The sequence below is a fragment of the Pan troglodytes genome, chromosome 9 (genome assembly GCF_028858775.2).
Source record: "Pan troglodytes isolate AG18354 chromosome 9, NHGRI_mPanTro3-v2.0_pri, whole genome shotgun sequence".
Taxonomy (NCBI): domain Eukaryota; kingdom Metazoa; phylum Chordata; class Mammalia; order Primates; family Hominidae; genus Pan; species Pan troglodytes.
Window position 1 is genome coordinate 135,219,746 of NC_072407.2, and position 23,640 is coordinate 135,243,385.

Genomic DNA, 23,640 nt, shown 5'->3' on the forward strand with positions numbered 1-23,640 from the left:
AGTAGATAGTGGTGTAAATACTGGTGCAGGAGTTAATTGGTTATTTGTGAGGAAATAATGATAGAGGCAATACATGTGCCTCTCTTCTTCAGCCACTCCCCCAGCCCTCAATCCAGATAAAAATAAGAGCAGGACTAACAGGATGAGAAGTAGATTTGGACAGGGAAGAAGTATTTATTGAACCTAAACAGTTGCATTGTGTATGAGCATTGGGAGTGCAGAGGGAAGATGGATATGGCCTCTGTTCTCAATGAGTTTATAATCATCAGGCAAAATAGTTGTACCCTCCTAGATTTGCATATAAAACCACTCTCTCTGTTTCATTGTATCTTTCCATTTACTTAAGCCTTGCAAATAAATTCTGTCTCTTTACCAGCCTGTCCTTTTCTCTCCTTAGAAAGAGTATGTTCAGAATTTTGCATGATCTTAGACGTATTTGTGGCAGTGTGAGAATACAAACACCATTAGATGTTGCAGTAGGAAAAAATGTTGAGCAGGAACCACTCAGAATTATTCTTCACCTCTGGCAGGGGAGAAAGTGGTTTGAATGAACTAACAGATCTTCTGTCACCTCAGCTAAAATTTCAACTGCCAGATTGCTTTCAAGGAACACTTCATTAGGGACACCTACTCTGCCCTCCCCATTTTAAATTTCAAGACAAGATCAAATCCCCTAACATTTGCGCATATCTCCAGAGCAACACCTAACATTGGCTCTGTTGACTGTCAATTGCTTGAGGTACTATGTGTGAATAATTGCATGTCCTGTGTCTTTTAGCAGGAGATTCATATGCATTTCAGGAAGGGGAGGAGACAAAATAGTAACAGTGCATATGGAATATGACATTGTTGGTAGAAGCTGGTACCCTGGTTGCATAAAAACAATGAGGCCTGTTAGATCTTTCTTGATCCATTATATCGGCCAGGGATATGATGTTAAGAGTGGCATTTCAAGAAAGTGAGGCCTTCTTGTGACTTGGGATCAACCGGTAACCAGAATGGCAAATGGTGAGAAAGAAAGTTTTTATCAAGAGCAATGAGAGAGTAGTGGCTAAGTATTGCCCCTTGGTACCGTTCCTCATTGTCCTAACGTTCTTGGGCAATGTTCTCGTCCCTTAGGGAAGATTATCCCAACCTGGTAGCTCAAGAGTTTCAACAGAGGCACTGGAGAAATTGTCTGAATAAGAGAACTGCCACTGTGGGCTGATCTGTCCTGCAGACTGTCCCTCACTGGGCATCACCCCTCGCTCTAGAGACACTTTAGAAGCTTGGAAAGGGGGAAGCCCTGCTTAAAGAGACAAACCATGGGTCCATCTGATATGGTGATATGGCTTGGATATTTGTCGCCTCCAAACCTCATGTTGAAATATGATCCCCAATGTTGGAGGTGGGGCCTGGTGGGAGGGGTTTTGATCATGAGGATAGATCCCTCATGAATGGCTTGGTGCTGTTCTCAAGGTAATGTGGAGTTCTTGCTCTGAGCTGATGTGAGATCTGGTTGTTTAAAAGAGTGTGGCATTCCCCCACATCTGTTGCTCCTGCTCTTGCCATGTGACATGCTGGGTCCCTGTCACCTTCTGCCATGACTGGTAAATTCCTGAGACCTTCACCAGAAGCAGATGCAGAACCATGAACCAAATAAACTTCTTTTCTTTATAAATTACCCAGCCTCATGTATTCCTTTACAGAGATGCAAAAATGAACTAACACAAAAAAATTGGTACCAAGGAGTGGGGTGTTGGCATAGAGATGCCTGAAAATATGAACGTAGCTTTGGAACTGGGTAACAAGCAGAAGTTGGAAGAGTGTAGAGGGTTCAGAAGAAGACAGGAAGATGAGGAGAAGTTTGGAACTTCTTAGAGACTGGTTGAATGGTTGTGACCAAAATGCCGGTAGAAATATGGACAGTAAAATCCAGGCTGTCAATGGTCTCGGGTGGAAATAACGAACTTATTGGAAACTGCTGTAAAGGTCACCCTTGTTACACCTTAGCAAAGAGCTTGACTGTACTGTATCCACACCCTAGGGATCTGTGAAAGGTTGAACTTAAGAGTGACAACTCACAGTATCTGGCAGAAGAAATTTCTAAGTAGCAAAGCATTCAAGAAGTGGTGTGGCTGCTTTTAATGGCCTAGAATCAGATTTGGGAACAACAACAACTACAAAAAAGACTTAAACTTGTAACTTATATTTAAAAGGGAAGCAGAGAGTAAAAGTAAGTTTGCAGCCTGGCCCTGTTGTAGACAAGGAATCTAGACAGGTTGTGGAGCAACCACTTGCTAGAGAGATTAACATGACTAAAAGGGAGCCAAGGCATTTCGAAAGTCTTTGGAACAGCCCTTCCCATCACAGACCCAGAGGCTTAGGAGAAAAGAATGGTTTCAGGAGCCAGGTCCAAGACCCCACTGTCCTGAGCAATCTCCAGACACTGCTCCCCACATCCTGGCTGCTCCAGCTCCAGCTGTGGCTCTAAGGGCCCTAGGCACAGCTCTGACCCCTACTCCAGAGAGTGCAGGCCATAAGCATTGGCAGCTTGCACATGGTGCTAAGTCAGCAGGCTCACAGAATGCAAGCATGAAGGAAGCCTGGCAGCCTCCTCCAAGATTTCAGAGGATGTATGGGAAAGCCTGGGTGCCCAGGCAGAAGCTTGCCACAGGGGTGGAGCACTCACAGAGAACCTCCACTAGGGCAGTGCAGAGGGAGGGGAAATGGGGGGATGAAGCCCTCATGCAGTTTCCACCAGGGAACTGCTTAGTGGAGTCGTGGGAAGAAGGCCACCACCCTCCAGCCCCCAGAATGATGGAGCCATGAGCAGCTTGCCTCTTGAGTCTGGAAAAGCCATAGGCACTCAACTCCAACCTGTGAGAGCAGCCACAGGGTCTACACCCTGCAAAGCCACAGGAGCAGAGTTTCCCAAAGGCCTTGAAGCCCACCCATTGTACCAGTGTGGCTTGGATATGGGACATGGAGTCAAAGGAGGTTATATTGGATCTTTAAGGTGCAATGACTGCTGAGTTTGAGACTTGTGTGTGGCCTACTGCGCCTTCCTGTTGGACAATTTCTCCATTTTGGAACAGGAACATTTACCCAATGCCTATATCATCATTGTGTCTTGGAAGTAAATAACTTTGTTTGATTTTATAGGCTCATAGGCAGAAGAAGATAAGTCTCAGATGAGACTTAGGACTTTGGACTTGATGTTGGAATGAGTTAAGGCTTTGAGGGACTGTTGGGAAGAGGTGACTGTATTTTGCAATGTGAGAAGAACATGATATTTTGGGGGGTAGGGAAGGGGCAGAATAATGCAGTTTAGATGTTTATCCTTTCCAAATCTCATGTTGAAATGTGACCTCTAATGTTGCAGATGGGGCCTGGTGGGATGCACTTTGGTCACGGGGGGCAGATCCTGCATGAATGGTTTGGTGTCTTCCCCACCGTAATGAATGGTAATGAGTTGTCTACCATTACCAACCACGAGATTTGGCTATTTAAAAGAGCGTGGCACCTCCCCCACCCCTTGTTCCTACTCTTGCCATGTGACACGCCTGCCCCCACCCCACCCCACACTGCTTAGCTCTCTGCTGTGATTAGAAGCTTCCTGAGGCCCTTACCAGAAGCTGAGCAGATATTGGCACCATGCTTCCTGTAAAGCCTGCAGAACTAGGAGCCAATGAAACCTCTTTTCTTTATAAATTTCCCAGCCAAAGGTATTTGTTTACAGTGACACAAAAATGGACTAATACATGTGGTCATCCTCACAGTTAACATTCTAACTGTTCTTGGGGCCAGATGGGTTTGCCCTTTAGCACAGATCAAAGAGGAATGCCAATCCCAAACCACAAGGTAACTCCACCAGATAAATTTTAAAATAGAAGTTGGGGGAATAGGCCCCGGTATATGAGGTTCATTTTGCTGGAGGTAATGTTTTGGGATAGTTCTATGGGCCTCATGCCTTAGAAAACCCACTTTCTAGTCTGTTCTCAGCTCCACATACCTGTGAGCCTTAAGAACACCCACCAGTTTCCAGCGTTTCCTTTACTCCTTTCTAAATTGAGGAGCTGGCCTGACACTCTCCTGGATCGCTTCCCCGCTAATACCTAAAAGTCAAGCCCTAAAACACCTTCTCACTTTGTCACTTTCTGCCAGCAGTAATCAGCCAAGCTCTTTTACCAAAATGGAGAATCACTGGAAATATTAACAGAAGAGGTCAATATATTGAGCCGTGTGGCCTTTTCCTGTTCTGAGAATATTTCATGTCTTTATGTTCTTACATTGAGAAAAACCTGGTCTGTGCCAATCTACATCAAATAGAAAGGGGAGGTAAGAGGGAGGATAAACCCAAACCCAACCTGTACTGTGGCTCTTTCAAATGGCAGGCTCATTACGACCCAGTGCCTGACAGCCTCAGGATGGCCTGCCTTGTCAGAGGCCCCTCTGGCTGTTGCAAGCTCTCACACACAACTCTGTGTCACGAGAATCACAGCAGGTCTTGGCAGCGGACACTGAAAATGTCAGAAAGCAAAAGCGGGTGTTTGGGAGAAGTCATTGTGAGCTGGGAGGAGCACTTGCAATGTTTGCAGCACATACAAAACAATCAACAACAAAAAAACGACCTGCCTTCTTAGTGAGACAGCACGGGTGAAAAGGAGGAAGACAGGGATGGGAAGGGAAGGGCGGCAACAAGTGGGAAGGGAGTCGGAATTTTACTCAAGGGAAACTGGGATACTGGGAATTTGGCCTCATTCATTTAACTGGCGTTTTACTTATGACCATCTTGTGGTACTAGGCACAGAAAATAGAAGTGTGAATGAGCAACAGTAGCACACTGCAGAGTAAAGACCACTGGCCTTAGAACAGAACATACATGTAAGTCTCGGTTTTTAGCATTCACCAGTTGTGATTTTGGGTAATGAAAACACTCAGAGCCTCAGGTTCATCATATGCAAAATAGGGATAATAATAGGTCTTATGAAATAATTTAAAGATTTAAATGAGCTGTTATAAGTAAAATGCCAGCCACATAGCAGGAATACCCCAAATGGAAAAAGGCAGACATGGTTCTTGCTCTAGGAGAACTTGGAGTCTGGGGGCAGTGGGGGTGGGGTGAGGGGGGTCTTATTTGTATGCTGCAATTACTTACAACTCTATATGTTACGAGATACATAAACAAATCAAATCAGAACACAAGAAGTGGGGTAATTAATTCTCCCTAGAGTAATGAGAGACTTCATGAGGAAGGGAAATAAGGAGAATTCTAGACGAGAATCCAAGACATGGAAGAGTATATGTGAAATTAGAGGGGTGAGTCAAGCAAGGTGTGTTTGTCCCATTTAGAAGACGTCAGTGGCTGAGCACAGGGTATGTGGGGAGGAGGGACATGCAGTGAGCTAGATGAAGCTCAAGGCACGAAGGGTCACACGTGGCAATTTAAGTTATCTGACTTCCCCTACCACAGGTAATGACCAACCACTGAAGTCTTTTTCAGACCTGGAGTGACCTTAGAAATATAACTCAGCTGGTATTTGGAGGATAAATTTGAATGGGAGCCGGACTGGAGGACAATCTTAGGAGACCCGTACATGTGGAATCTTTGTTGTGCCGGTCTGTTTTAGTTGCTGTGATCCATTATAATGCTTCATTTGAAATAGTGTCAGACCTAACGAAGGGGCAGTGGCAGTGAGAATAGAGAGGAAGGGTAATATCAAAGGCTCAGACTTCAGCTGTTAAAAGGAGCCAGCTAGGGAAGGAGTGCTACGTCTCCAATTAACTGTGACCCATTTCCGACAATGCTGCTCATTAACATAGCTTTGTTTACCTACACATTTTAGAACTATTTATAAACTTTAAGAAACTTCTTTTCAGCTGAGTAAAGATTTAACTCCTTAAAGAAGGTGTATGAGATTTTGCCATTTTGTAGAATCTCTCCTAACTAATGGAAGCATATTAGTACGCTGAGTTCCCACCCTCTGTAAGGCCCTGCACGTTCTGTAAGGCTGCAGTACAAAGATGTGAACAGTAAAACGTATGGTCCTGCCTGGTAGGAGTTGGCTGATTCATTGGAAAGAGATAAACATACACCAAGTGCATGGAGCAGTTCAAAAGATAACTGACAACTCAAAATAATAGTACAAGTCCCAAAAAAATATGGAGAAAGAGAAATGATGGAGAGGCAGGCTTCCTTGAAAGGGGGAGACAAGTCAGGGTGTTCAAGGGCAGGTAGACTTGGATAGAACCAGCCTCCTTCTGCCCCACCCAGCCCCTGGCTTCTAAATCCATGTCTCCAGACGCACTGTGGAAAAGTACTCACCTTGCTGGGCGCGGTGGCTCACGCCTGCAATCCCAGCACTTTGGGAGGCCGAGGTGGGCGGATCTCGAGGTCAGGAGATCGCAACCATCCTGGCTAACACAGTGACACCCCGTCTCTACTAAAAATACAAACAAACAAACAAACAAACAAAAATGAGCCGGGCGCGGTGGCGGGCGCCTGTAGTCCCAGCTACTCAGGAGGCTGAGGCAGGAGAATGGCGTGAACCCGGGAGGCGGAGCTTGCAGTGAGCTGGGATCGCGCCACTGCCCTCCAGCCTGGGCGACAGAGCGAGACTCTGTTTCACAAAAAAAAAAAAAAAAAAAAAAAAGAAAGAAAGAAAAAAAAAAAGTACTCACCTAAGAAGATGCCATATTCACGACAACCTCAGTGTTCATTTGATTTCTCACTGATTCATTTCTGAATATTGGATATTTTGTTAACTAACTGATTGAGCCTTGTGGGCAGTGGCCTCGGCGGCCTTGTGGCTCATTTATTCGTGGTGTGATTCACTTGCTGGTCAGTAAGACTGGAGCCTGACCATCTACCTGCACTAACCTCAAGAATGTGGAGCAGATAGATGCATTTCCAAATAAAACGAACCTAAGCACTCTAAAATCCATGAATAAAAGGAACAACATTGGTTTTAAAAGGGCTACAGAAAACCATGCTGGATAAATAATAATTGCATAAATGAACCGGTCAATCATTATTTGTCGAGCACCTACCCTATCTGAGGCACTGTGCAGAGGAAGTTTGGATGATTTAGAAAAAGTGAAATATATCACTGAGAGAATTAAAGGGCAAGGGCAAGATCTTGGTCACCTTTTATCTTCTGCGCACTGCCTGGGAGGAGATGGGTGAGGCTGTGGACAGAAGGAGAAGTTGAGATACAAAGAGAAACACTAGTGAGAGCAATTCCTGGCCCTTTGTTTCCAACTGCAGACCAGAGCTTTTCTGCAGAAATGTAATATCAACCATATGGCTCATTTTTTGCCATACATATAATTTTAAGTGTTCTAGAGGTCACATTTTAAAAAGCAAAAAAGATAAAGTAAAATTATTTTGAAATTTTAATTTAACCAAATGTATTTTTTTAATTCTTTTTCTTTTCTTTTCCTTTCTTTTTTTTTTTTTTTTAGAGATAAGGTTTCACTATGTTGCCCAGGCTGGTCTCAAACTCCTGGCCTCATGGGCTCCTCTCACCTTGGCCTCCCGACGTGCTGGGATTATAGCCATGAGCCATAACAAGTGGGCAAAATATTGCTTCGACATGCACAGGAACCAGATTTTAGCTGTTTGATAGCCCCCTGAGGCTCGTTCCCACCAGACCGGAAACAGTAACTACAGATATTGACTCTGATTTCTTTCATGGGAATGTTCAGAAAAAAAAAAAAAAGACCAACAAATAAACAGATAAGCAGACAAAAATTGGTATGAACCAGTGTATAGAGGAGGCATGCAGAATGGGCTGCAGCGCCTGGGGCAGGGGCTCCCAGCAGACAGGCAGAACCAGGGGAGGCTTCTGGAGAGACCCCTGAGGCAGGCAGGACTTTCCATGTCAGCAGGGGCCCGTGCAGGAAAGGAGGCAGAGAGCAGTGTGAGACTCAAGCAGGGCTGGCCATTCAAAGAGCTGTCCAGGTACCATGAAGGAAAACTGGAGAAGGAGGAAACTGTCAGAGCCCAAGGAACCTCTGCAGCCAGGCTCCTGATGTTTGGATTGCATCTTTGGGCTGTGGGGAGTGTTCCTGGTGTACTGGTTTCTGGCTCCCGCACCACGGCAGTCTTCTTGAGGACAGGCTCACAGCTGGCCATCTTTCTGTCCTGGCTGATGCTAACTACATGCTCTACTCCAGTTTAGCTCTTGATGTGACTCCACTTCCAAGAAGGATGAGAGCTGAGAACTTGGGTGGATTCTAAGCATCTTATTGTGTGTCCATGAGAGCACTGCAGCTTCCTGTGGTGAATGAAGGTGCTAAAGATGTGAGCCACTGTGAGGAATTCTCTCTGACCTCTGTCCTTCCACAGGCTAAGGCTGGCATGGAGAGAAGTGCTTTTAAAAGGCACTGGTCAGGCATCAAGCCTACCTCCTGTTCTCTCTGTGGATCTCCCTGGACTTCTGCTTCCTGGAGACTTAGCAGGTTATGCTGGCCTGGAGGTATTCCTGCTGGGGTCTCCTCCACCATGAGACAACCCATGGTCAAGTTGCCTGCCTCAGCATCTAAGCAATGGGCAAATTCCTTAAGCTACCAGGCCCACTGTTTCTCAGCACTTGTGCTCCCAAAGTGGCATTTCCTCTGAAGTAGAGTGCTTTAGAAAAAAAGTGGAGGCAGACTCAACCACGAACCTGGGGAAATAGGAAATATGGACTGTTGCAGTGTAAGGCTACAGCTCACGTAAGAGGAGCTCACATCTTTGCATCTGTGGTTCTCAAACTGGGCTTTGTATTAAAATCATCTGGGAACTTTAAAAACATATGGACACCCAGGCTCTACCTTGGATCAATTAAATCAGAATCCCTTGGGGGTGCCGAGGGAAAAGCCCCTGAACACCACTGGTTTTGTTTGTTTGTTTTTGTTTTTTCAAATCTCCCAGGTGATTCTAATGAATAGCTAGAATTGAGAGAGACCTCTGCTTTCTATGTTGGGGTTAGCTCACAGGAGGCCAACTGCACTGGGGTGTCGGCCAAACGCTCATGGTAATTAAGAGCATGCATTTGTCTGACCTCGTCCCTTAGTGCAACTCTCATGGGCATCTTGAGGGGATAATAAGAAGCAAGACAAGAATAGCCAGCACAGTGCTGGGCCCAACCTGCTCAGGGACGCACATGTGGAACTCTTAGAACACAGTCACAGACATGCAGGGAGAAACTGAGGGCCCTGGGACATGGGTGAGAAAGTCACAGCCATGATTTTGATGAAGAATAATGCAGACCAGAATTATCCGAGGATTAGATGATGTGTTGCTTGTTTTTGTTGAAATGAGAGTATTGCAAATAATGGATTAGGTTGATACCATTTGTTAATTTGTTTTGGATAGTAAACCCTGATTTAGGAAATGTTCACATAAGAAATAAGGCAAATACTTATGATTCCTGACTTCTCCTTCATGTTTTGATAGAAATTTGATTTGATTTTAAAATTGACATATTAGTTTCACGCTATTCCCATCAGTACGGTCTTAGAGACTAGGGCTAGTTTCGTTGTTCTTTATTCACAGTTAAGGAAAGGGAGCTTGAGACAGGGGCGCTGAACTGAGCGCACTGAGGTTACACAGTTAATGTTTAAGCCTGGACATGAGCTACATTCTTGTTTCTTCTTCGTTGGTGTTTTAAAAATTCTAATGGCCCACGGACACCCACAGATAACCCTCTCTCCTCATCATATAAATGAAGGGTGCCGGGTCTGCACAGGTGCTGGGGGATTAACGTCCATTTCCCCCCTGGGCTGTTCTGACCCGGCCATCTAATCACTGTGGAGGCAACTGAGGAACCTTGGAAGAAAACTTGACCATGGGCAAATCACAGAGAACCCTTTTCCCAGTGGAAAAAGCTCCAGATCTTTTCCTTCCTAGCCCACTAAGAAGTTCTTCTCAAATCTCCTCAAATTCTGCAGTGACAAAGGCTGCATGCTTTTGAATGGGGCCCTACATGCAAGGAACATTCAGGAAAACCTGTGAATGCAGCATCACAAAGTTCTGTCTCAGCAGCTGCACTGCTTTTGCCCTGGCATTCAGGTGTATCTGGGCACCCGTGGAGACCCAGAGGGTAGGGCAGCCAGTGAGGGATGGTAGAGTTGCCACAGTTTCGTTCAACAAGAGCAGGAAAATGCTAGATGAGAGAGGTGACCATCAGCAGAGCATGGTGCCTGTAATTCAGATCACCTCCTGGCCTGTACCTGAGCCCTGAGGTGACTTTGAGTGCAATCAATGGACAAATCAAAACTCCAAGAGGTAATTTACTCTCCCCCATATGGACCATCAGAAAGAAAAGACTGATGCCTCTAGGATGTTGGGGGATGGGATGTGATAGTAAGTGTGGCAGCAGAAAAGAAGCCCAGGTCCCTGGGTGCATATAGGGCCACCCTCCATAGTCAGAGGCACTGCAGGCACCAGCCCCAGAGACCCCTGAGTGGCACCTGTGGCTGGTTTGGGATTGTGCCAGGAGATGTCACCAGACAACAGAAGGAGGAGAGCAAAAAACAACAGCCACCCCAGAAGCCCAGGAGCCCATTCCACAGAGTACATGGGCAGCATGCCCTGGCTTCCCAGAACTATTTGGAAAGGATTTCAGAAGAGCTTCCATTTCCACTGAGTGGGTGAAGGCAGAGCTTGAGAATGCCTTGTCTGGAATCTTCTTCCAATTACTTTAAGCCCTGTGAGGCCACAGCAATGGAGTTTCAAGAAGAAGCCGCAGCTTACATTGTTACTCTCCCAGGGCCACTTGAATTGTGCTAAGTCTCAACTCCTCAAAGTCAAGGTGTGTTTTCAGACATCAGCCTGAGATGCTCAGGTGAATATTATCAGCTGCAGGGATTTCTGGGAAAGAATGTTTCTTAAGTGTTTAAAATCACATCTCATAAATAGTTTCCTGCTTCGCTTGCATGTAACACCAACATTATTCATGCCACGTACAGCTCAATGCCCAAGGCTGTGTCATAAGACAAAAACCTGGGTTCTAATTCTGGCCCTGCCACTTACTAGCTCAACCACCAAAAGGCAAATTTTGGAGTTGTTTTGTTGATGTTCCTTTGCTTTTGTTTGTTTTATAAACTTCTTTGAAGCTGTTTCATCATCTCCAAAATCATGATAATGATCGATGCTTCATGGGGTGTCTGTCGGTTAAAGAGGATGCAGGAAGAGCTGTTGGCATAGGTGCTCCCCAACCCGAGAGATGAGCCCTGCGTCCACTGCGCCAGCATTCAGCCATGGACTGCCAAGGAGATCTACACCCTGGCCCCCTTCCCTTGGTGGTCAGCGTGCTGCTGGTGGGCACCCCTCAGGGGCTCAGCCCCTATCCTTCCCCAGGGAAAGCCGGTATCTACCGTCCTCCTAGAAAGGCAGCTGACATGGTTGCAGGTTCTGCGCACTGCATGCTCTGTGCATTTTCTCACCTCTTCCACCCATTATTCCATCTCCCCACACTCTTCCCACTGCTTCTTATTTTTTTGGCAAATGGTGAGATCACACAGGCTTATAGCCCTGGGGGAAGGTATTCCACAGCTGCTTTTGAGCCCCAGCCCTTCCAGCAGCCTGGGCATCTGAGCACAAATTGAACAACATTAATGAGACACCCAATCTCAGCATTTTACTCTCCAATGCTATTCTAAAATCTTCACAAAAAAGTTCAGGTGGTTCTTTTGAAGCTGCCCACACACATGCACACACACCAAGCCTCCCACCCCAGGGCCTGTGGCCGGCTTCTGTGTGAGAAGCCAGCTCACTCTGGATGTGCGATTCTGCAGTCTGTGAAGGCACAGTGGTAGATTACACAAGAGAATGGCCTTACAGTTTTATAAACTATTTATTAGGCCCGTCCTGGAGAGCTACATCAATATGGCCGTCGGTGAAGCAAAGCAGAAGCTATAAAAATATCATCTATCCCAAACAAGCTTCATAATCAAACAAAGCCTCGTGCTGGCTGGGACAGGCTTGTGTTCTGACACATAAGGGCCCTTTCCATCTTTAAAACAGACCATTAAAACACCAGAACACTTTGGCTCACAGAAGTCTAAATCAAAAGGGAGGGGAAAAAAGAGACATCTCTTTTCTCCAAGAGTAATAACGCCTTTTCCAGCTCCTGGAAAAGCTCATTGCGATAGAGATGCAATATTGCTTTTCCCATAGTGGCTTTTTCATTTCTTTCCAATACCCAGAAAATCTTCCAGGGGTTCAACATTTCCACTTGTTTCCCTCTAGGAATCCCTTTCTTTTTACTCCACGTGTACACAGTAGCTATGCGGCGATCCCTTCAATATTATTTTGTTGTTTTCCCAATAAATAAAGATATACAGTTTGATACATATTCCAGAAGGGAAATCATCATAATAATAATAACCTGAAGTAGAATGTTACCAGCCCAGTACTGTGCTCCAATTCCTCAAGGCAAAGGAACACAGGAGGCAGGCCCGTACGCTGGGGTTTACTGTGATTAACATTTCCAGCCAGTGCTCCTCCAATTGGCTCCAAAACATGTCTTAATAAACTGCATTCCAAAAGCCCTTATATTTCCACCTTATTGCATTCTGCTAGAATGAGATATAATATGTGGACTCAAGGAAAAGTGACATTCAGTGAATGAGCTGCAGAGAGTTATATAAGGAAGCTAAATCTCACTCCCTACCACCTGGCATACTGCTTGTGGCTCCTTGTCATGATTCTAGAAATCAGTCTGCAACTAAAATTCATACATGGGAATGCTCTGCTTTGGACCGTGGGCTGGGGAAGAGAGGTGTGATATGCTTTTGAGAGGGCAGAAGGCAAAAGAGAGGAAGAAGGGCTGCAGAGGTGGTTGGTCCACTCAGAGTTGCACTCCCATGACAAGGTGCTCCATAAAGAAGTCTGAGAATGGAGACATGCACAACTGAGTAACTCAGAGCGGAAGTCTGAGAATGGAGACATGCACAACTGAGTAACTCAGAGCTAGGCAGATAATCCAGCACCTCAGTCTGGGAGAAGTTTTCTATGACATTTTGATTGTTTTTAGATCTGGGTAGAATTTTTGGACAAGAAGAAGAGACACGGGATGAACTGCAGAGCCTGAGCAGACACATGCAAAGGACAGTCACGGCACCCCACGCTCTTTCCCTATCCCCCATTTTCAACCTTTATTTTCTTTCCATCATCCTGGAGATGCACACCCTCTGTGACCTAGGAGGTTGCATAGAGAGGAAAAAATAGTATCTGTAATCACATTTTCTTGTATTTACAAAACACAAGAAAGTACATTGACTGTGAAGTCCATGAGCCCTGAGGAAATGTGAATAGCTTTCAGACTGAAGAGTATTCACCCTGAGTATATGCCTGATAGGTAATTCTTAGAGGTGTGGGGGCCCTTCAAGTAATTGGCAGTAAACGCTGGCTACTAAGTAATAAATAACTAAATGTGTAGCATCTCTCCTTCCCATCTCAACCCTGCATGTGCCACGGAGAATCAAACACATGACAAAGAGTAAACGGATCTGAGTTCTGGACTCAGCCCACCCATGGTCACCTCCATCATCTCAGTCAAGTCAGTGACACTGTCTGGTTCCAATTTACCCCAAAGAAGAAAGGATCAAGGCTGAGATACATCACACAACAGTGATCTTAAGGTCTGATCTGGAAGAGAAACCCACACAGTAAATCCACTAGCACACAGGTGCCCATTAGGGCTTGATGCAGGTGAGAGATGGTTGAAGAGTCTGTTCTCTTTGAGCATATTCCCCTTACATCCTAAAGAAAAAAAAAAAGACTTCAAACACACACACACACACACACACACACAAACACACAAGCATCCAGATGGTTTATGAAGAAGAAAAATATTGGAGCAGGTCTTTCACTTTCAAACTTCTCTTAGTAGCACAGCTGGATCTTCTGTGTGAGAAGAGTTAAGGGAATCTCAGTGAGAGCTGCTCACAGTGAAAATGATATGATTTTCTGGGATGTGGTGGAAAGAAGCACCGCCTCCCTGAAAAAGTCATCACTGTGGGTCCATGTGGTACCATAGCTTTAGACCACCGAGAGGGATTTTCATCACTGACAACAGCATGAAGCGGTGTTCTGCAGAGGCAAATGGGCACATGCAGAAATGACTCTCACACATCTGCTGGGAGGCAATCACACCCACAGATAGAACAGAGCAGTGGCCTCCCCTGGTGCTTGAGATCAGGGACTGAAGTCGCAAGGCTATACCAGGAAGAATTCTATCACTGCTGGGCAGCACCTGCCTTCTCCTCCTCTTCAGCTTGAGCCACCTCTTTTCCTTTCCAGTCCTTACTTCATCAATGTGGAGGTGGACCAAGTTGATAAGTTAATGCATAGGGTTAAAGGTCTCTTCATTTGTTGAACAAATATTTCTTAAGAATGTACACTTTTTCAAAAAAATATTAAACATTTCTTCATTGATGAAGAAGATGGACTTCTTCATGAGGAGGTGGACCAAGCTGATAATTTAGGCATCCTGATTCACACCCCCATTTGAAACAACCCATCACACAGCTAATATAATGTGCTATGGCTTCATCACAATTCTATTGACACAAACCAGGTGTGAGGTCTGCGGGATGCCACACCAAAAAGGGTAATGAATTAATATGGACAAAACATGTTTCAAGGGCAAACCTGCAAACAGAAACTAACTTTCTTTTTTCTTTTTCTTTCTTTCTTTCTTTTTTTTTCTTTTTTTTTTTTTTTTTTTTTTTTTTGAGACTGAGTTTTGCTTTTGTCTCCCAGGCTGGAATGCAATGGTGCAGTCTCGGCTCACTGCAACCTCCGCCTCCTGGGTTGAAGCAATTCTCCTGCCTCAGCCTCTCTAGTAGCTGGGATTACAGGCACCTGCCACCATGCCCAGATAATTATTGTATTTTTAGTAGAGATAGGGTTTCACCATGTTGGCCAGGCTGGTCTTGAACTCCTGACCTCAGGTGATCCACCTGCCTTGGCCTCCCAAAGTGCTGGGATTACAGGCATGAGCCACCACACCCAGCCTGCAAACAGAAAGCTTCAAACCCAACCTGTTTCACTGGGGGGATATTTTCATCATGTCACTCAGTAAATACCAAAGAGTAAAGAACGTCTAGTTAATGCATAGGTTGAAAGATTTCTTCAATTGTTGAGCAAATATTTCTTAAGAATCTACACTTTTCCAAGAAAATACTAAAAATTTCTTCATTGATAGAAGCGGTAAAACTAGGCATTCCAGGAGTCATACAAAGCTAAGGTAGGTAAGCTTACAAAATCCAAGAAGGCTGGCATTCCAGGCTTTACACCGACCTGAACTTTGATACAGGAGCATAGGCAGGATCTGAAAGTATGGTGGATGACAACTTCCTATTGCAGAATCTGTACTCTTAAGTGTGTAAGGAAATTACAAACAAGCAAAAAGATTACCAAACATCTTCAGTGAAAAACAATGCATTGTTTAGAGCGTGCCTTACTGGGTTATTATTTTTTTCAAGTAAAAGCAAGTTTATTAGAGAAGTAAAGAGACCTAAGAATGGCCGCTCCCTAGACAGAGCACCCCAGAGGGCTGCTGGTTGGCTTGGGTTATTTCATTCTAGATGTTCCTTGCTTCTGAGCTATTTTACTACTCTATAAATTATAGATAATTGATAGCAATGCAAAATAGTTCTTGTCTAAAGACATATAAATGAATTCTATCTGGTACAGGTTCAGTTGACTTCCCTCAAATTCATAGAAAAAGCCAGTTTTTTGTCCATTTGCAAATCACAGTCAATAGTGCTATATTTCATATACATTTGCACTCCTTTGACTTACATTTTGAAACAAATATAACATCTGCCAGATTTCCTCATTAATGAGTTAAATAAAATATTTAATGATCATCTATTTTTGATCTATATGAGAATCATGATTTTAGTTATACTGAAAATTATCCCTTAACAAGTAAAGAGAGATGCTCCATGTATTTAAACTAATAAAGAACATAACATAAACATTAACCGCCATGGAATGTAAAACTGTGTCTGTAAATGATACAGAACTAGGATGATGAATGAAGGACACGTCCTCTGCCTGAATCCGAGTGATAAATTTCCTTTAGCCACATTTGGGTAACGTTTTCATTGATTTGGCAGAGGGAGGGGATTTCTGGTAGTAATATTCAAAATACACTGTCGTCCTGTCTGTATTTTATTTAGATTGAGGTCTGCAGTTAGTGGTTTATTTGCTTCTGGTGCAGATTCCAGTCATTTTCAGCCCATGTTTTGCCTTCACAGTCACCTGAATTAAAAGACTCCGCAGGTACTGTGGAGTGAGGTTCATGATTCTGGAAGCCCGCTCAACAATTACATTACAGACTCTGATCATAGAGGTGATAGAACAGTTTTGCAGTAACTTTTATGGAACGGTGCCTCAATGTACCATAAGCGATAGACACAAAGAAAATGTTAATTTCATTTCTCAGAATTGCATCACCCATTGTCCCTCTGTGCTTTTATTTTCCTGATGTCTTATACGATGCTTCCAACTCCTGCGTAGAAGCATGTGGAACTTTGTAATTCGGGAACAAGGCAGATTGACTTTTCTCAGACCCAACTGTGTATTCAACGGGTATATAAATAAAATACATTTTAAGACTGTTTTCTTCTATTTCATAAAAGGTAGACATTATTTGTGATGTCATTGGTAGAAATTAAATTATTATAATTCACTTAGATGTTTGGTTGAAGTTCGCTTTTAGTAAATAGATTAACATAGAATTCATGAGAACCCACACAATAATTTGACGTACAGAGGTAAAATGATGGTTTTTTGGCCTTCAGTTCCCAGGAATTGCTCATAATTGTATCATTGACACTGATCCAAAACTCACATTTATTTTACCATGAACAGATGCAAACCCATTAACAGTGAACACTCATACCTCCATGTGCCCCGCCATGCTGCAGGAGCCAAAAGATGGAATGGGACCACTTGGGAAGGATGAATAGGAACTGGCCAAAGACTTCCTTCCAATGGGATTGACAGGTAGGTAGGCTTCTGAGGTCTGTCCTGAAGAAGCTCAAAACAATAATCAAATATCACTTACCTAGGGAAAGACAAAGGGAAAAGGGATAGAGAATAAGGTGGGTTAGAGTTTACTGCAACCACCTTATATTCCACTGAGATTATCTATTTTAAGCAAAGGGATTTTTAGTGCAATGCAAATTATCCACAAGCTCCAAGTAAAACCCAAGTTTTAAATACCCAGGTAAAGGTCAGTTGTGAAAATGGAACTTTGTTGCAAAGGCCATGCACCCTGCTGTTTGTTTTCTTTTCTGTACTGGCATTCTTATACAGGTGCATTTAACTACTACTAGAACATAGGCCTTGTAACAAGGGACTGATTGGGGACTCTGTGATGTGCCAAGGAAAGGAGAAAAAATGCAAACGTCCCAGCTGCCTTAACCATTATGGAGGTTCTGTAGCTATGTGGTTCAGATGCTGAGAAGATTGAACTAATAAAAAAGAAACGAGAGAACTGTCATCACAGATTACATAGTATTTATCCCAAAATCTGTTCATTATAGATATTTGCAAGACAAATGGGTTTTTAGCCAGGAATGGCAGCATTTTCCTCCTGGTAAGTGTATAATGAGGCACCCAATTTGTCTAGAGCATGATCTCTCTCTCTTTTAAAAAACATATGCGTGGCTCTAAATCTTAGTAAAATTCCTGAAAACATCCATTAGGAGGTCAGCAAAAAAAGTTGAATTCGTAAAGTTCTTTACAATTTACAGAGGATTTTCATAGGCACTGTCTCCTTTGATTTTTATGGCAACATTTTACTACGGGTAGAATAGGTATTATTACTGTTCCCTTCTCCCCTTCTTTCTCCAATTTCTCATCCTCTTCCTTCTATTTCTCCCCCTTCTCCTCCTTCTCCCCTTCTTTCTTCTTCATTCCTTCCTGCTTCTCCTCTTACTCCTCCTTCTTCATCTCCTCCTTTTCCTTCTTCTTTATAAGTAACATAGGGCCCAATTTGATTCATCAGCTTGCTCAAAATCACACTCATGTCTAGTGGTAGTTCCAGGGCTTGAATTGTGTTCTTCAGGTTTCATATTGCTTTCTCTTGCTCCCTTGATCAAATCCCAGACACAGTATAAAGATAGCCAAGAAGAAAGATAGGGAGGGAGAGCAGGAGAAAGGAGCAGAGAGGAAATAGATAAATTGAGGAAGAGAGGGATGGTAAAAATAAGGAAGTAAGAAAGACAGAAAATGGTAAAAATCATCAAATATTTGGAGCAAATTCTTCATTAAATAAATATGTTCAAGTAAAGAGCATAGAAAAGTACCTGGCATGTAGAAAACTCCATACAAGTAGTTGCTATTATTCATTTTAAAAAAAATTCTATTGACCCAAGGAAAACTTGACTAGAACAGAGGATGCCATCCCTACAATGGCTCCTCTTGGTCTCTCTGCCTTAACATCAAAATGATACTGGTCAAAGGAATAACTGTGTCCGAGAAATGTCATTCCACAGGGGAAAAAAAACTCTAAAAAAAAACCATTTTTTGGTCATGTTTTAATCTCTTGACATGGACAAATGGTTGATTCCTGGCCTGCTCACCAGCAACAACGTACTAGACACTTTGTTGTCTCCCAGTAGCCCCAATGAACCTTGACTTTCTTCTCAGGCAGCTACAAGAGTCTCAAGCTTACTTGACATCTACATTGCACATCAGACTGCTTGTGTGATAACAAAAGCGGCCATAATAAATGTCATAAAACAAGATATGCGCTGGAGGTGCAGAAAGAGGAAACAGTCAACTTTCATATATAACTACAAATTTCTCTGTATTATGGCCATTATTTGACTAGAGAAGGGAGTTCTTAGACCCAGATCAGCAGGAAAAAAAAAAATGAAAGGGGACTTGGTGTAGTATCATAGGGTCATCTTATTTGTAGCTTTTTATTGAAAAGTAATTATAGCCTTATTCAATTATGACCCAAATGCACCTAATCCCCTCATAAATGCTTCTTATTCACCACCCAGCACTTTCTGACACTGCTGGCCAAATAAATGGTGGCTGTTTCTAGCTGGGTGATGGCAAAGCTGTTAATTGTAACACTCCATGAAACTTAATTATGCAAAACAAAGAGGCAACTCTGGAGCCATTAATCAGAGGTTTCATTCAGAAGTAATTTGTTGCTGGGACCCAAAGAACTGTTCTTCTGGTTCCTTCCACTGTGCTGCACTAATAGTTAATCCCTGGCTTTAATGGAAGTTGCTGGGGTTAAGCTCTGAGGCCAATAGTGGCAAAGCAGCTTATGAACATCACCTTGCTTATTAGTGGGCAGACACCTAATTTCTTCTACTTAAGTCACCTTTAATTACAGCAACCAGAAACCAATACCATCCACAAATTATCAAGAACAAGTGCCCAATCACTTATTTCCCAATTGCCTAAAGGCAGAACAAGAGAAAATGGGTAGATTATTAAAAGTGAGTTAATATGTATGAGAAAGTTAGACCAAGCATACCTGAAATTGACAGAAGAAAATAATTTATACCATCTCCGAATATCTCCAGAAAGAACATACTGTACCTAGCTTTTTATTAGGGAGGATTTCAGTATTTCCTCCTAAGTAGATGAAGGGGTCAAATTATTAGGATGACCTGGATGGTGCCTGAGGAGCTCCATACTTGTTTGTGATGAAGAGCAGGTGAATGGGAAGAGGAGGAAAGAAGGGATCCCTACCTAGAAAAAATAATTAAATACCGCCACGACCACCACTAACATCAGCACCATCATTAAAGCCCTTCAGTGAAGTTGAGGGTCCTTGGTATAAATCTCCATACCAATTCATTCACCCCTTATAAATTACTCCCTGTGCTAATTAAATTCTGCAGACACAAAGATGCACATGCCACGGTCCTTTCTTTCAGTGAGCTCACAGTCAAATGCAGAAGAGCTGCAAAGCAAAGGAGTAGGAACAGCAGTACAGACAGAGGGGAATCACCATGGCAGAACTTAGGAAGAGTTCAGAAGCAGAGCATCAGAAATCATCAAAGGGGAAAAGAAATGAAGGATCATGGAGGTGTAAAGATTAACTGACTGAGAGATTAAGGAGAAAGGGAGTTTTCAAGTAAATAAAGTAGAAAAATGAGAAGAGCTTGGAATGAGGAAAAACCAGCCCCCTGATGCCAAACTGACGTTCATGCTTCTCCCCTGCTGCTCTTGTGTGGACTCTATTTTCAAGGCAAGGTGGTCTCCTTTTTTGTCCCCCAAACATCCTTGCTTAGCCCCTCTTCCAAACCTTTGCTTGTGCTTTACCTGTCAGTGATGCATTCCTCTGTATTTTTCCAAATTCTGCCTATTCTTTCAAAGTAAGGGTGCCTCAAGGTCAAGTGATTTGTTTCTTCTACAGCACAATATTGTCCATATCACTCATGTGTCACCAAATCACAATACTTCCTGATGAGGTGTCTAATTTTAAAAGATGGGAATAGTGTGGTGAGCAGAATCATAGCTTCTAAAGATATCAGGCCTTTTCCCTGGAACTTGTAAACATCGTTTTATATGAGGAGAAGGGGTCTTTGCAGCTATGGTTAAGTTAACATGGAGATGGAGATATTGCCCTGGATTTTTTTGGTGGACTCTGAACACCATCACAAGTGTTCCCTTAAGAGGGAGGCAGAGCATGATTTCATAAGGACAGAAGAGGAGGAAGCAATGCTACCACATAGGCAGAGACTGGAGTGGTGCGGGCACAAGCCAAGGCATGTGGGCAGCCGCCAGAAGCTGGAAGAGAGGAGAAAAGGACTCTCCTGAGAGTCTCCAGGAGTACAGCCAGTCAACATGGAGATTTTGGCTCAGTGATACTAATTTTGGACTTCTGGCCTCTGGAACTGTCACAGAATAAATTTATGTTATTTCAAACCACCAGGTTTATGGTAATTGTTAGAGTAGCCATAAGAAACTGACACAGATGTACAGGGTGGCTACACATGCAGAATTTTGTTTATGCTCATCAGCCTAGCAGGATTCTAACAGCTCTCCTTTCACTCTCAAAACAGTTCTAGTTTGGTGATAAACTATATAGTCACCCTAGATATGGATGGTATTTTAGTCTTTGTTACATCATCCATGGTACAATTAACACAATCCCATGCCTAGAGTAGGCATGCAATATATAGTTTTTGAAGTACAGAGGAAAAAGTCTGTCATTTTAGAAATAATTTGCTCACAAGCTTTTCTACAAATTTTGGAAACAAGGAATTACTTTGGTGGCTGAAGTAGAGAGAATCTTCTCAGAGATATTTATTGCTTAAAGATGAGGTGTTCAATTTGGTCTCACCACAAAAATACTAATTTGAGGTTTGTTCCAAAATGAATACAGGTCTCAATTCCAGGTTGTATTTTTTTAATTGATAACATTGAAAGCTTTTGTTAGGGATGAGGACATGTTCCATATGTTTAGGTAAATGTGGTTTTAAGTCTTTCTTGGCTTTATTTCAGAAGAAATATCTATGTAAACTTTTTTGATAAAATCGGAGGGGGAAACTGGAAGTCTCACTTAAAATAATTCTTTGACATGCGCTTAGGTAGTGTACCTGGACTCCTTCAGAGTAAATGTCTGCTTGTTTGTTCATATTTATGTGTGGAGGGTGGGGAAACAATCAGACAACAACTTAATTTGGACACTGAACATATACAAGATAGTATGAAGAGGCATTAAAAAAAGTTAACATAATTTCAGCCAATGACATCTTCTGGATCCATAGTCAGAAACTATGTGGACTCAAATTGCAAATACCCATGAATGTGAATTATTATATACTAGGCACTGGAAAATGTAAAAAGTAGAATATTTAGTCCACATACGTAATTTTGTTGGAGACACGAAAAGCTTGGAAAGACATAGAAGATGTTAATCAATCCAAGGTCAATGCAAGACTTTATTGTGCTAAGTTATATGATTCTGACTATAAGCGTCAGAAAAATTAGGAGAAGGAAGAGTCCATTGTGAGCTAAGATAACTGCTAAAAGCTTCTGATATGGCTTGGCTCTGTGTCCCCACCCAGATCTCACCTTGAATTGTAATCTCCATAATCCCCTCATTTCCAGGGCAGGACCAGGTGGAGGTAATTGAATCACAGGGGCGGTTCCCCCATGCTGTTCTCATGATAGTGAGTTCTCGGGAGATCTGTTGGTTTTGTAAGCATCTGTCATTTCCCCTGCCGGCTCTCATTCTCTCTCCTGCCACCCTGTGAAGAGGTGCCTTCCACCATGATTGTAAGTTTCCTGAGGCCTTCCCTGCCATGTGGAACTGTGAGTCAATTAAATCTCATTCCTTTATAAATTACCCAGCCTCGGGTATTTCTTCATAGCAAAGTGAGAATGGACTAATTCAGCTTCATACAGAGAAGCGAAATGACCTGTTGTGTGAACACATGTAGGATTCACACTGGCATTCAAAGGGCAGGCGGGGTGGTGGGCAAGGCTACTTCAGGTAACAGTATATGACAGAAATTTCACACGGCACATGCAAGGAGCACCACACAACACCTTTGCCTCAGCATTAACTACTGCATTTGGTTTAAAATACATGTTATAATATTTCTGAAACCTCATATATCTTAGAACTCATTCCTCCCTATTCCTCGAGGTAACGTGAAAATTTCAACCTACCCTCTGAATCTAAATTCTTATGAATTGAGCTGATTAGAAAAGATTCTCACAATTTAAAGAGATGTTACATATTGGGATGTAGTGACGCAAATTCATTTAGATAAATTTAATTAAGAAAGATCACACAAACCTCTTCCTTTCTCTAATGCTACTGAATTAAATCAACATAGGAATGATTAATTTGACAACATACTAAAATGCCAAGATTTTCCATTGACTAACACTCTTCACGAACTAATTGTGTTTGGATATCGGTTATTGAGCAAAATACCTGAATATTGGATGACTTAGGCTGATCGTGGTTATGAAATATTTGCAAATAAATAAGCATTGTGAAGTAAGTGAAAAATATCTGGAAAGAAAATGCAGCCCAAAAGTAAATACACTGACGTATGTTTTTAGATAATGAAGTTGGAGCAAAAGAGGGAAAATATGAGCCCCCCTAGTGCACAGGAAAGACAATTAAGACACAGAAATGGAGGTTGGCATAAGGGAAGAGCAGCACTTCAAAAGTATTTAAGCATGTAGATCCAATTTCCTTACCAGGAGGCAATCATAAGCATTGCACGAGAAGAGAAACTCTAACAAAAATGTGCCTTATCACTTGCTTTCTACCTTCATCTACCTACTGCACAACAGAATGCAAATGGTAAACTAGAAGGTTTCATGATTGCTAATTGCTGAGTCTGCTATTCATTGTGGTTGGCCTGTTGGTTCATCAGTGTTTCACTAAATAATAGAGCGAGAAAGTCTAGCAACAAAACAAAGAACACCTGGATTCTATTAATAACTTGCATCACAATGGATATTTGAATCCAGTCTGATGTCGAATGAGACTTGCATAAAATATGCTACCATATGTGTTCTAAGATTGACCTTGGCCTATTATTGAGGGTACGTTATTGATAAACTGATGTTACTCATTTACTAGTTAGCACAAATTAATAATGAGAGAGCAGCTTGAAATGTGGGGATGATGAGAACTCCAGAAAGTTTGT

At 42.8% G+C, this 23,640-nt stretch overlaps 1 protein-coding gene across 2 annotated transcripts in view; it reads right to left on the reverse strand.

The window, feature by feature from the left end:
- Positions 1–23,640, reverse strand: part of OPCML (opioid binding protein/cell adhesion molecule like) — a 1,137,716-nt gene that overhangs the window by 869,369 nt on the left and 244,707 nt on the right. The window contains exon 2 of one of the 2 annotated variants that reach the window (XM_016919883.4): positions 16,890–17,054. The exons of the other annotated variant lie outside the window; for it this stretch is intronic. The gene's annotated coding sequence lies outside the window, so the exon portion shown is untranslated. The remainder of the gene's footprint in view (positions 1–16,889; positions 17,055–23,640) is intronic. 2 annotated transcript variants of the gene reach the window in all.